The following is a 12,305-nucleotide window of genomic DNA, read 5'->3' on the forward strand; positions in this document are numbered from 1 at the left end:
TAAAAATGTCTTGGAAGTATCATGTGACATCATTAAATGAAAATATAAGCACTTGGTTTTAATTTTCTCATGCTAAAAATCATTTGTCAAAACATTTTACAGTGCTTTTTAAATTGGCCAACTAGCTTTGATCAATCAGCTGGAACGATAGGAAGGTGCCCTTGAATTGATACTGCAGACTTGGGAAGGGGGTATTCCACCTTTCACTGACTAGTAGTTTGCAGGGTTCAATCTGCCAGGCTACATATTGGGCACATTAAAATGCAGTGGTGGAGGCTGAAGCCTTTAGTTGGCATTGATTCCCTGAAGGGCCTCAACTGAGCCATAGACATGTAGCCAAGTCAAAAGCATGGCAGGAAAGTTGGGGGCCAGCTATTGACAAGAACACGGCAGATAACATAGTAAGCCAATGCACAGGTCCACACACCTGTCATCCCAGTAATTATTCACCCATAAAATTCAACCCTGTGGTCTTAGGAAGCTTTCCAGTGGGGTAGAAGAACAGATAAGTGAAAGTGATAGGGGAATCCATAGTTTGTGGGGTGAAAACTCTCCTCAAGCCAAGAATGAGAATCCCAAAGGATGTGTAGCCTTCTCACACCTACGGTAAAGACTGTCTTACATTGATTAGCAAGGAACATAGGGAGGGATTAAACTAATTTCTCATTGTCCATGTCGGAACAATTGACATAGAAGGAAGTCCTCCTGAAAGTATTATGTTCTAATTTAAAAAGCAGGACCTCCAGGATAATCTCTAATTTTATTGAACCAGCTACATATAAACTAGCTTTGGAACTGACTGATTAGGAGAATATAGGAATGAGGGGTCCATTTTAACAGGACACTGACATTAGTTCTGGAACAAAAAGTTGTTTTGCCAATGGGATACATTCCACCCAAGGCCAGGGAAAGACATGATAAGACTTTGTGCTTCTACTTCTGTGTCTCTTACAACCCCTACCTCACCTGTCTCTCATACCCTTCAGCTGTCCAGAAAAACCAAGACTGAAAGTAAAATATGGAGATGAAAAACAGACAGGTGGAATAGTTGTTGGGGATAATAAAATGTGTTTTATTAATTCATGGGATGTGGAAATAGCCTGCATTTATTGCCTATCACTGATTGCCTTGGAGAAGATGGTACTGTTATGGACCAGGCCAGACCCCCTCAAAACATTTCAAGAAGGTAGCCCAGACTCTAACTTTTCTAGTTGTTTTATCAGGTGTAGGGTGGATATTCCAGGAGTGATGGAATTCCAGTGGATATTCCAGGAACCACATTTTGTTACCAGCAGCTTCTTGGGGGTCATAGCTAAAACTAAACCAAACTGGAAACATCCCTGAACTGGGAGAACTGGCCACCCCCTTCATTATACAAGTGTTTTCAAAATAAACCCTAAAAGACTTTTCCCTGGTTGTTGCCTGAGGCAGTATCTGTTAGCCATAATCAAAGTGGCCTTATCCCAGACAAATCAGAACCTGTGCCTTTTACAACCCCTTTTGAAAAAAAAAACATAACTTTGTTAAAGGAGCAGCATCATCACAGTAGTGAGTGGCCTTCTTGAACATCTGTAGTACTTAAGGTAATGGGACAATCCGCAGTGCTGTTAAGAAGGAAATTTCAGGATGCTAACCCAGTGAGAGTTAAGGAATAGGAATGTAATCCCAAGTTAGGACAAAGTGTAACTTGGAAGGAACATGCAGAAGATGAATTTGCCATGGATCTGTTTTCACCTTGACTTTCTAGGTAGTAGAAGTCACAGGTTTTGAAGATGCTGTCTAAGGACGTTTGGTGACTTACTGCATTACGTCTTGTAGATGGTAACACAACTGCCACTGTGCATCAGTGGCAAAGGGAGTGAACCTTGAAGAGGTGGACGTGGTGCCAATCAAACTGATGGCTTTACCCTGGATGGTGTGAAGCTTCTTGAATTTTGTTGAAGCTTCCAGGCAAGTAGAGAATATTCTACTACAATTGCCACAAAATTTCTAGCCTCTGATCCGTTTTTTGAATCAAAATTTATATGGCTGGTCCCAGTTCTTTTATTGGACAATGGTGGCCCCAAAGAAGTTGACAGTAGGGCATTCAATGGCAGTAATATGATTGAGATCAAGAGTGATGGTTGGTTTCTCTTTTGTTGTAGAAGATCACTATTTATATGGCATGAATGTTACTAACCACTTGCCAGCCCAAACCTGGATATCGTACAGGTTTAGTTGCATAATGAATACAGACTGCTTCAATATTTGTGGAGTTCTGAAGGGTGCTTAACATTGTGTAATCATTAATGAACTTTTCCCCTTTGACTTTATGATGGAGGGAATGTCATTGATGAAGTAGCTGAAGGTGGTTGGGCCAATAATATTACTCTGAGGAATTCATACAGTGATGCCCTATGGCTGAGATGATTGACCTCCAATGACTGCCACAACATTCCTTTATGCTAGGTATAACTCAAACCAATGGAAAGTTTTCTTTCTTATTTCTGTGTCTGCAGTTTTGCTCGGGAGCCTTGATGCCATACTCAGTCAAATGCCTTGATGTCAACAACAGCCACTCTCACCTCACTTCTGGAGTTCAACTCCTTTATCAATATTTTGACCAAGGCTGTAACAAGATCAAATGCTGCATATGTCTGATGGAACCTAAATCAAGCATCAGTGAATGGTTTAATATGAGCCACTTGATAGAATCATTGATGACAACCTCCATTGCTTTGCTGATGATTAAGAATAGACTGATGAGGCAATAATTGGCTGACTTTGATTTGTAGAAAGTGAGGGTTGCAGATGCTGCCTGACTTGCTGTGCTTTTCCAGCACATGTTTTGACTTTGATTTGTCTTGTTTTTGTGGAAAGGATGTACTTTCCACCTTGTTAGGTTGATGCCAGTGTTGTAGCTGTACTAGAACTCCCTGATTAAGGGAGAGGTTAGATCTGGGGTATCAGACTTTGCTGAGGTATTACAACAAGTGAATCAAATCTTGTGGTCATCTGATGCTCCTGTGGGGGCATATTCTAACAGAGCAGGAAATCTGATAGACTGTTCCTCTCTTTGCATAAAAGCCTTAAGATCAATTGAAATCTCTGCTTTTGAAGTGCCTGATCTTCTAACTCGACACAGAGCAATCAGATCTGGCATTTAGCAATATAAATTGCTTAATAAGTACTGTATTTATCAATTGACTATTCATGTTGTAGCATAACTTAACACTCCAAATATCTAAACAATATGGAGTATCATGTGTCTTGGGTCCCAAAGATGCACAATGGTTCACAAAAATGATTGAAGGTGATATGCAATAATTGAATTTATTCTGAAATAATGTTTTTCATTATTATATTATTTTGGTAATCAGGTTCACATATTTGTTATTTTCTGAAATGTACTTAAATTGGTTTTCCAGATTATAGAGTTACATAGTGTAAAATTTCTTATTTTAATATTTTTTGATATACATTTTGGATAGTTAATGAACTTAAATTCTCATTTGTCACTATCATTATATTGCATGCTTTAATAGTTGAGTGGTTGGACTAAATTAAAAAGCAGGTAAGGAAGAATATGACGTGAAATGCATTGATCCTAAAACATAAGTACACATCAATTGCACATATTTGGGGTGTTGCAGTTGTTGAAGGGAAATCATATCTTCAGATACAATGTGAAACATTGGTCACTTTGAAAACACATAATTCTCCTTTCTGAGGCTTGTTCCTTCACTGATTATTTTGTTATTTTATGGCACATGTACAAATCACATTAAAGTTGAAATTTTTCCCTGATTACAAGATCTTAAACATATTTGCTTAAATGATGGTTAAATGTGTTAAAATTTAACTTTCGAGTTTCAAAGAAGAAATGTACTGTTGTGAGTTTAATGGTTCTTCAAGGCCTCACCGTTTACATTGATTCACATTGATTTGTATTTGGACTTATTCTAATAAGATGCGGTGGATGTTGGTGTGTACCTGGCATTAGTAAATTGGGGTATTTTGGGTTGCGTTATTTGTAAGTTGAACCCAGTGAAACAATACATTTTACATTTTTTGTTTTAAGTTTACTGTACATCTGTTTTTGGATGAATTATGGATAAATACAGAGTAATGCATTTCTTCTTTCCATGTATGGATTCACCTATTTCTATGCCATTCAAGGTCTGTGCAAAGATTTGTAGCTCTGGTGCCAATAGCTGCAGATGTAGGTATGTTCGCCGAGCTGGGAAGTTAATTTGCAGACGTTTCGTCCCCTGTCTAGGTGCTTTCGAGCCTCCTGTGAAGCGCCACTGCACTGTTTTTTCTGGAATTTATTTTGTTCTGTTTCTGCTACTTCCAGTTGCTGGTTCAAGTTGTTCATTGTAGTGGCAGATATATTGGGTCTTGGGCTATGTGCTTGTTGATAAAGTCTGTGGGTAAGTGCCACGTTTCTAGAAATTCTCTGGCTGTCCTGTGTTTGGCATGTGCTGTGGTTGTTGTGGCCACGTTTTGACCAACCTCCTTGTGGGAGCATGAGGTGACGCCAATACAGCCATCAATATAGCACCGGAAAAGGTGGGGGATGGTGTCAGTGTAACTGCGGAAGATGGACTGTTCATGTATCCTATGAAGAAGCAGGCATAGCTGGGGCCCATGCAGGAGCCCATTACTACCCCTTTGGAGTCTGAAGGAAGTTGGAGGATTTGAATGAGAAGTTGTTGAGGGTGAGGACCAGTTCAGCCAATCGAATTAGTGTGTTGGTGGAGGGGTACTGGTTGGGTCAGCGGGAGAGGAAGAAACAGAGAGCTTGGAGGCCTTCGCCATGGTGGATGGACATGTATAGGGACTGGATGTCCATGATGAAGATGAGACATTGGGAACTGGGGAAACAAAAATCCTGGAGGAGGTGGAGGTTATAGGTGGTGTCCCAAATTTATGTGGGGAGGTACTGGACCAAGGGGAACAGGACAATGTCAAGACAGGAGCAGATAAGTTTGGTGGGGCAGGAGCAGGTGGAGACGATTGGTCTTCCACTACCGGCCCCCAACCCTGCTGAAGTTTTACCAACCCCCAGGCCTCCCCCTCACTGAGGATGAACAATCAGTCTTCCGTAAAGGTCTCACGTTTATCCCACTGCACTCCTTGGTCAACAAATTCCATATGCATTGTGACATCAAACTTTTCTTCCGCCTTCGGCTCCATGCTTACTTTTTCCATCGGGACTCCCACCCACCCTCTGAGTACCCCTTCTTACGTCTCCAGCATACTCCATCTACTTGGACACCCCGTGCTGGTCTGTTACCCACCATGAATCTTTTTATCTCCAACTGCCACTGTGACATTGACCACCTCAACCTGTCCACTCCATCACCCACTCTGACTTCTCATCCTTGCAAAACACAGCCTGCCACTCCCTCCACTCCAACCCCAATATCACCATCAAACTAGCAGAGAAGGGGGTGGGGGGCATTGGTTGTATGGCGCACCAATCTGTACACTGCTGAAGGGCCAACTCATGGACACCTCCTTCTACTGCCCCCTTGACCACAACCTCACCCCATCACCAAACCATCAACTCCCAGTCTATCTACAATCTCATCGGCTCAGGGTATCTCCCATCTTCAGCCTCCAACCTCACAGAGCCAGGCGGTGCTGGGTTCTGGGACAATCTTTTTCCCAAAATTCACAAACCTGACTGACCCAATCGACCTATCATCTCCACCTGCTCCTGCCCCACCGAACTTATCTCCTTATATCTTGACACCGTCTTGTCCCCATTGGTCCAGTAACTCCCCACATACATTTGGGACAACATCTACACCTCCATCTCCTCCATAATTTTCATTGCCCTGGCCATCTTCACCATGGACATCCAGTCTCTGCACACGTCCATCTGGCATGGCGAGGGCCTCCAAGCCCTCTGATTCTTCCTCTCCCACCGACCCAACCTGTAGCCCTCCACTGACACATTCATTCGATTGGCGGAACTGGTCCTCACCCTCAACAAATTCTCCTTTGAAACCTTCCGCTTCCTTCAGACCAAAGGTGTAGCCATGGGCATCTGCATGGGCCTCAGCTATGCCTGCCTCGTTGTTGAGTATGTGGAACAGTCCATCTTCTGCAGCTACACCAGCACCATTCCCCACCTTTTCCTCTGCTATATTGATGACTGTGTCGATGCCACCTTATGCTCCCATGACAAGGTTGATTAGTTCCACCAACTTCAAAACTACCTTCCACCCTGACCTCAAGATCACCTGGACCATCTCAGATAGTTCCCTCCCTTTCCTGGGCCTCTCTGTCTCCATCTCCGGTGTCCGACTCAACACAGACATCTACTTCAAACCCACCAACTCCCACAGCTACCTGTACTTCTCCCACCCACGCCCCCCCCCCATAAAAACGTGATCCCTTATTCCGAGTTCCTCTGCTTCAGCTGTATCTGCTCCTAGGAGGAACAATTCTACTCCAGAACATTCCAGATGGCCTCCTATTTCAAGGAGCACAATTTTCCCTCCCACGTGGTCAACAATGCCCTCCAGCACATCCCTCCACTTTCCATCCTTCAACTGCAACAAGGATAGAACCACTCGGGTCCTCACCTTCCACCCCACCCTGACCTCAAGATCACCTGGACCATCTCGGATAGTTCCCTCCCTTTCCTGGGCCTCTCTGTCTCCATCTCCGGTGTCCGACTCAACACAGACATCTACTTCAAACCCACCAACTCCCACAGCTACCTGGACTCCTCCCACCCACGCCCCCCCCCCATAAAAACGTGATCCCTTATTCCGAGTTCCTCTGCTTCAGCTGTATCTGCTCCTAGGAGGAACAATTCTACTCCAGAACATTCCAGATGGCCTCCTATTTCAAGGAGCACAATTTTCCCTCCCACGTGGTCAACAATGCCCTCCAGCACATCCCTCCACTTTCCATCCTTCAACTGCAACAAGGATAGAACCACTCGGGTCCTCACCTTCCACCCCACTAATCTCCAGAGATAGCACATTATCCTCTGTCATTTCTGCCACCTACAAACAGACTCTACCACCAGAGATATACTTTCCTCCTCACGCCATTTGCATTCCGTGGAGACCATTCCCTCGTAACTCCCTCGTTAGGTCCACATCCCTCATCATCACACCTACCTTCCCTTGCTGCAGTAAGAGGTGTAAAACCTGTACCCACACCTCCCCCCTCACCTCCGTCCAAGGCCCCAAAGGATCCTTTCACATCTGGCGGAGATTTTCCTGCAACTGTGTCCATTGCTCTCCATATGGTCTCTAAATTGAGGAGACAGGACGCTAACTCATGGAACATTTCAGGGAACATCTATGGGAAACCAACCAACTCCACCACCCTGTGACCGACCACATCAACTTCCCCTCCCACTCCAACAAGGACATCCAGTCCTGAGCCGCCTCCACTGCCAAATCCTAGCCACCCAACGCCTGGAGGACGAACGCCTTGTCTTCCACCTTGGGATCCTCCAATCACATGGCATCAATGTTGATTTCACCAGTTTCGTCATTTCCCACCCCTCCACCTCATCTCCGATCCAAACCTCCAACTCGGCAACCACCCTCTTAAACTGTCCGACCTGTCCATCATCCTTCCCACCTATTCACTCTACCCTCCCCTCCAACCTAACACAATCACCCCCCCATCTGCAACTACCTACCTTCCTCCAGCCCCACCCCACCCTCCTATTAATCTCTCAGCTTCCTTCCTCCTCCCCTACATTCCTAATGAAACGTTTATGCCCAAAACAGCAATTCTGCTCCTCAGATGTTCCTGACCTGTTGTGCTTTTCGACTATGATTATTGTGTTATCCCAGTCGAATTTGTGGTCCTTGTGTGTATGGCTACTTGGGTCAGCTGGTCATGGCATTAGTTGGTGTTCATGGATACGGATTGCTCGTTGTCTGCCTGTTGTCCCATATACTGTTTTGTGTGGTATTTGCATAGAATCTTGTCAATTATCTTGGTTTTGCACATGATAGGTATAGGGTCTTTTGTCCTGGTGAGTTGTTTTCTGAGCGTGGCTATCGATTTATGAGTTGTCATGAATCCCAGTGGTTGGAGACATCTGGCTGTCAGTTCTGAGATTTTGTTTTATGTAAAAAAACTAATGTTGCTAGTGCGTTCGGTCGTGGCCTGTCGTCGTCATGTTGTTTGTCCTTTAGGCATCTTCGGATTAAATTGCGGGGATATCTGTTCTTGGTGAATACTCTAGAGGCATTCTTCGCAGGTCAGGAGTGCCATAGTACGTTGTAGCCCTTTTGAACAAGGTCCAAATGCAGCTTCTCTTGTGTGTATTCGGGTGGTTGCTGTTGTAGTGCAGGACCTGGTCAGTGTGTGTGACTTTCCTGTACATCTTTGCATTCACCGATCTGTGTTTTGGGACCTGATTGTTGGTTTCCTCGTCTCTCATAAATCTGATCCCTTTGAGTATGCTGTTGATGATCTGGGTTGTGTTCTCGATTCCTATTCTCTTAATGATAACAAAAGTATTGTCCACATATCTGATCCAGAGTTTGGTTTGGATTTGTGAGAGGGCTGTTTGTTCCAATCATTGCATCACTGCTTCTGCTATGAGCCCAGAGATGGGTGACCCATAGGTGTTCCATTGATCTGTTCATATATTTGGTTATTGAATGTGAAGTGTGTCGTCAAGCACAGGTCTAGCAGTTTGAGTATGTAGTCCTTGTATGTAGTCCCTTTTGTGTTGTCTGTTCTGCTTGTCCAGGAGGTTGGCTATTGACTCTCTGGCTAGAGTTTGGTCAATTGAAGTGAACCAGTGCTCTTACATCAAATGAGACCATTGCTTCATTCTTGTCTATGTTTATGTTCTTGATGTTGTCTTGTAATTCCTGTGATGATTGTACGGAATGTTCTATGCCATAGATTATTTTTGTCTGATCTCTCTATTTTCTGCATATGTTTATGATAGTATTTTGATTAACAAACTTTGGCGAATTCAAGGTAATTCTTCCATCCAGATCCCATCACAGCTTGGATGTAATACTATGGGAAGGTTAGAGTAGACATGATAGCAGTATTCTACCAAAAATAGTATCAAAGAACCCGACCAAACTAAGAACCATCAGGGGCAAAGGAAATGACCTCTAATAGAAGCAGTTCGACTTGACACACAAGAAAATGATCACAGTTTCTGAAGGCTAATTCTTGCTGTCCAGGATATTGTTGCAGGAATTCATCAGGACAGGATCCCCCTTCAACTTCTTCATGATGAAGAAACCCTCCATAATATAGTAAGGGATTAGCTTCATTCTTAATAACTAAGGAACACAGTCCAATTCATAATTCTTTAAAAGATATCTTCTCGCCTCCAGCAGGTTTACATCTGTATTTGGACTGGAGTGAAAGTTATGTTTTTGCCAGGCTGTGAGCAACTCCAACAAGAAAAAGCCTGACAACCTCTGCTAACTGTGAATGGAGCCACCACAACTGAGTCCTCCACCAGCAACACTCTGGGTTGTCCCCTTCTAATCACGTGAAACTAGATGTAGGTAAACAGAGCCAACAATAATAAAAGGTGGGAACCCTGCTGTCTTTCCATCTCCGTCTGATTAAATCCATACCAGGAAATCCACAGATGGCTGTGCTCCTTCTGCCAATTGAGACATTAGCAGGCCATTACTTAGTATTAATCTAATGGAGAGTGGAGGCTCACTATGCATGAACACAACAAGCAAAACCCTGTGAGACGTTTTGAGAGCTTCCTTAGTGTTCCTCATTCAAAAGTACTCAGTGTGTAATTGAGGGAGCTGGAGTTGTGAGGTGGGAGGTGCCCTCTGAGAGTTACACCGATCTCCTTCTCCCAAGCTGCTGCTGGGCCTGCAGTTGAAGCTCCCACAGCCACTGATGGAAGAGATATACATTGTATAGAAGCTCAGCTTTGTGTCAAGCTACAGTTGTGAGCAATCGACTCCAGTGTGAGACCATGGCTGGAGAGGACTATGGTTTATGGAATGGGGTGGACAGTTGAGGGCTAAAGAAAATAGATTCAATTTTCTCAAAGTTTAATGGGAGAAAATTTTAAACCGGTTTCAATGTAGTCAGCCAATAAAAAGGCAGTGGAGGGATGGAGAGAGATGGTGACAATGGATCTGCATGCCATCAGTGTATGTGTGCAACTGACATGTCTTTGGACAATGTGTACTGAGTGGCAACATGTTGCTGAGCAACAGGAGTGTGCCAAAGATGAATTATTGGAAGCAACTCTGAAGAGAATGATGCAAGGGAGAGAAGAAGCTTCACTCGCAGTAGTGGGAAGGTTATTGATGAAGTGTAACCTGTATATCACACTCAAACTTGTAAACACTGTTCTGAACTGATAACAAGCCAGGGAACTATAGACCAGTGAGCCTGACATTGGTGGTGGGCAAGTTGTTGGAGGGAATCCTGAGGGATAGGATGTACATGTATTTGGAAAGGCAAGGACTGATTTGGGATAGTCAACATGGCTTTATGCGTGGGAAATCATGTCTCACAAACTTGATTGAGTTTTTTGAAGAAGTAACAAAGAGCATTGATGAGGGCAGAGTGGTAAATATGATCTATATGGATTCAGTAAGGCGTTTGACAAGGTTCCCCATGTGAGACTGGTGAGCAAGGTTAGATCTCATGGAATACACGGAGAACTTGCCATTTGGATACAGAACTGGCTCAAAGGTAGAAGACAGAGGGTGGTGGTGGAGGGTTGGACTGAAGGGTCTGTTTCTGTGCTGTACATCTCTATGATTCCATGACTTTAAGAGTGTGAACCTATAACTCTGACCTAATCTGAGCCCAAAATCATGAAGTGAACACGTATCCCTGATCTAAGCCTATAACGCCAACCTAAGCCCAAATCCTGACCCAAGCCCATACATCGTCCCAAGCCTGTGCCCCTGACCGAGCCCAAATCTCTGACTTAAGCCTGTAGCCTTGACAACAGTCTATATTCCTGACTCAAGTCTGTAACCTTGGTCTCATTGACCAGAAGACATAAAAGCAGAAATTAGGCCATTCAATCCATCGAGTCTGCTCCAACATTCAATTTTGGCTAATAAATTTCTCATCCCCATTCTCCTGCTTTCTCCCTGTAGCCCTTCATCCCATAGACAATCAAGAACTTATCTATCTCAGTCTTAAATACACTGAATGACCTGACCTGCACAGCTTTCTGTGGCAGTGAGTTCCATCGATTAAATACTCGCTGGCTGAAGAAGTTTCTCGTTATCTCCATTCTAAAAGGTTTTCCCTTTACTATAAGGCTGTGCCTTTGGGTCCTAGTCTCTCCTACCAATGGAAATAATTTCCCAAAGTCCACTTTGTCCAGACCATTCAGCATTCTATGTTTCATGTCCTAAAGGACACTGCTTCTAGACTGGGTCTGCAGCAGATGGTGAGGGACCAGACAAGAGGGAAAAGCATATTTGTTGACCTCCTTCTTATCAATCTGCCTGCTGCAGATGCATCTGTCCATGACAGTATTGGTAAGAGTGACCACTGCACAGTCCTTGTGGAGATAAAGTCCCATTTTGTAGTAATTGTAACAAGGTCAGCCAGGTGAACTGCATAGAATATGAGTTCCCTGATTGGGGCTGTTAATCTGGTCCAATCAAGGAGCCCTGGCTGATAGATGTAAAGAAGAATGTCAGAGGGTCTGTTCACTCTGAGCACTGATTCTGAGGAAGCTGGATCAGTGTCAAGGTATCTCCATGTGTAAACAAAAAGTGATGTGATACCAGCCTGTGTGGAATTACTTTACATGTTCGCATTGATAATACTTAACATTGTGTTGTGTAGTGGAATGGGACAGACTTCTAACAGATCTCAGCAACTTAAAACTGGGCATCTAGGAGCTGCTGTGGGCCATCAACAGCTGTAGAATTGTACTCCAGGACAATCAGCATCCTCATGGCCCAGTATGTCCCCCACTCAACCACTTACGACTAAGCTAGGAGATCAACCCTGGCTCAATGGAGAGTGCAGGAGGGCATGCCAGGAGCAGCACCACGCATACTTGAAGATTGAGTCAACCTGTTGAAGCCACCAAACAGGACTACCAAACATAAGTGGGAAGTTAAAGACAGAGCTAAGTGATCGCCCAACCAACTCTTTAGATTGAAGCTCTGCGTCCAGCCACATCCTGCTATAAGTGGCAGTGGACAGTTGAACAACTGTAGGTGGTGCTCCTTAAATATCCCCATCCTCAATGATAAGAGACTTCAACAAAGCAGTGTAAAAGACCAGGCTAAAGCATTCATAGCAATCTGTGAATGGCTTATAGAATGCTGAATGGCCTGGACAATGTGGAC

At 44.0% G+C, this 12,305-nt stretch overlaps 1 protein-coding gene across 1 annotated transcript in view; it reads right to left on the reverse strand.

Annotated features, from left to right (window-relative positions):
- The window catches only part of LOC122550254 (contactin-associated protein-like 2), a 2,045,475-nt gene that overhangs the window by 475,955 nt on the left and 1,557,215 nt on the right, over positions 1-12,305 (reverse strand). The gene's annotated exons all lie outside the window — the stretch shown is intronic.

Source organism: Chiloscyllium plagiosum, unplaced genomic scaffold (genome assembly GCF_037043375.1).
Source record: "Chiloscyllium plagiosum isolate Xiang-an unplaced genomic scaffold, Cpla_swu_hap1 HiC_scaffold_5, whole genome shotgun sequence".
Classification (NCBI taxonomy): Eukaryota; Metazoa; Chordata; class Chondrichthyes; order Orectolobiformes; family Hemiscylliidae; genus Chiloscyllium; species Chiloscyllium plagiosum.